General features: G+C 29.5%; 1 protein-coding gene across 1 annotated transcript in view; it reads left to right on the top strand.

Moving 5' to 3' along the window:
* The window catches only part of CNTN1 (contactin 1), a 293683-nt gene that overhangs the window by 69545 nt on the left and 221856 nt on the right, over positions 1–2282 (top strand). The window lies entirely within an intron of this gene.

Below are 2282 nucleotides of genomic sequence, written 5' to 3'. Positions count from 1 at the left end.
AAAAAAATAACTGCTATCTGTGGGAAAATAAATACAAAAATCTACATCATCTATGCTCTTAAGTGTATTGTTCTGCTGACTCAATAGCAAAAATCGTTGAAAGATGCCAGATTATAAAATATCTCATACTAATATAAAGAGATGAAAATATTATTGGTTTTAAGAACTCATTATAAATATTAAAAATTTGTCTTTGAGAATATTTCATTTGAAGACATTCCAAAAAGAACCAGAAGAAAAGTTGTCCTATTTTTCCAGTGACTAAAGATGTAGTCCAGAACCTAACGTTTATACCTCAATGTAACTGCTATGCTATTTGAACAAAACAGTAAGAAGTCTTATAAAAAACTAAAAGAAAGTGTAATGGCTTCACCATTTTTATATCATAAAATCATATTTTATGATTCTTTTACTTCAGGTTCAGCAAACTCCAGGCCATGGACCATATCTAGCTCATGTACTATTTTTGTAAATAAAATTTTAGTGGGACGTAGTAACATACTTCCACTTATGTATTGTCTAGGGTGCTTTATCACTACAATGGTATAGCTGACTAGTTGTCACAGAGCCCTTATGGTCACCAAGCATAAAATATTTACTATCTGGCCCTTTACATAAAAAGTTTGCTGACTCCTCCTGTCTTTGTAATCTTTTTAAAATAATTCACTTGAACTTCCATTTTGCTCAATTCTTTTTTTCTTAATAATTTTTTTATTTTTCAATTACAGTTGACATAAAATATTACATTAGTTTAGGTGTACAACATGGCGACTAGACATTTGTATAACTTATGAAGTGATCAATTCAAAAAATTCCAGACCCATCTGACCATACATAATTATTACAATATTATTGACTACATTCTTTAAGCTGTACTTTACATCCCCATGACTATTTTCTAATTACCAATACGTACCTCTTTGTATCTTCTCCCTTTTTACTTCTACACATAGAAAAAAATACAGTATTAACTGGAGTAGGGTGAGTTGTATTTTTTCTTCTACAATATTTTTTTATAAATGAACAGCGGAAACCTGTTTGTAGTACCCTGCCTTAAACATACACAGTTTTTTTAGGGTTTGTTAAAAACAAAACAATATAAACAACAACAACAACAACAAACTCTAAGGCAGAACAATCTGTTCTTTTTTACCAGATTTTAATTGACACTACCTAGAAAATGTTTTCTATAATAAACTTTTCAACAACTAATTTTTTCCTTTCTTTGATATTAAAAAGGTATAGTGGGGGGAAAGTTCATATAATAGTCAGAAGAGCCATGTATTTGATAACACAGTGACTGAGTTAGTTCTCTGTTGGAAAATATTTTTGCTTGAAACTCAGGTAATTTTATGAGTACCTATTCTGTTCATTAAAGCAAGTAATTGAAACAATACCTTCCACATGGGAAAATATATGTAATGTATGTTAAAACTTGGTAATTAAGAGTTCTCAATAGTAGCTTTTATTTTTATTATAAAAATCAAGTTCATTAAGAAAATATGTCAAGTTAATGTATCTTTTAAAAAGTCCGTGTAATACTCAATTTCCTGTCTATTTATTTTGAATTATTCAACGATTCCTTTCCTGTTACTTATTCTTTAAAACAAAAAAAAAAATTTTAAGTTCCTCACCTTTTTTCAACTGCCACTTAAAAGAATTTTACCAAGGCAACTTACAACTTAAAAACTAGTTGTATCATGTCATTTGGATGTGTAGATAAACCTGAAGGCTTAATTAGTAATGCACCAAGAGATTTAAAAGAGATTTGTTTTTTTATCAAGCTTTCCAATGTCTGAAATGTCAATGGCCTGGGTTTGGACCTTAATTATTATGAGTCCATCTTTTAAGAAGTTGCATTTACTTAAGATATTCTTAGTAATGTGTTTTAAAGTCAAGTCATGAAAGTTAAGCTTTCCTATTGTTAACCGTGAACAAGTAAAGAAAAACTCTGATATTCAATGTAGAAAATCCTCAAAGTTGAATGAAAATGAAAGTAGAACTGAAATCTCTTTTTAAAAGAACAAATTGATTCTAACAAGTAAAATTTCCACTGTTGTCAAAATATAGAGTACAACGGGATATATTTTGGCTAGATTTTGAAAGATTTACAGAGACAAGCATAGTTCAAAGCAATCTAGTTCTGGTTCCTGAACCTGTTATTTTTAAGAGGACTCATTTTAGGTGGGAAAATTAATTCTCCTCAGAGAAGGTGTAGTTCTGGAGCAATTCTAAGGAGTTTGATGTTAGCATTTAGTCTGGATTTTTAAGATATTTTGGAC

Source organism: Pteropus vampyrus, unplaced genomic scaffold (genome assembly GCF_000151845.1).
Source record: "Pteropus vampyrus isolate Shadow unplaced genomic scaffold, Pvam_2.0 Scaffold441, whole genome shotgun sequence".
In the NCBI taxonomy this organism is placed as follows: domain Eukaryota; kingdom Metazoa; phylum Chordata; class Mammalia; order Chiroptera; family Pteropodidae; genus Pteropus; species Pteropus vampyrus.
This window is presented reverse-complemented; position numbering and strand designations above follow the sequence as displayed.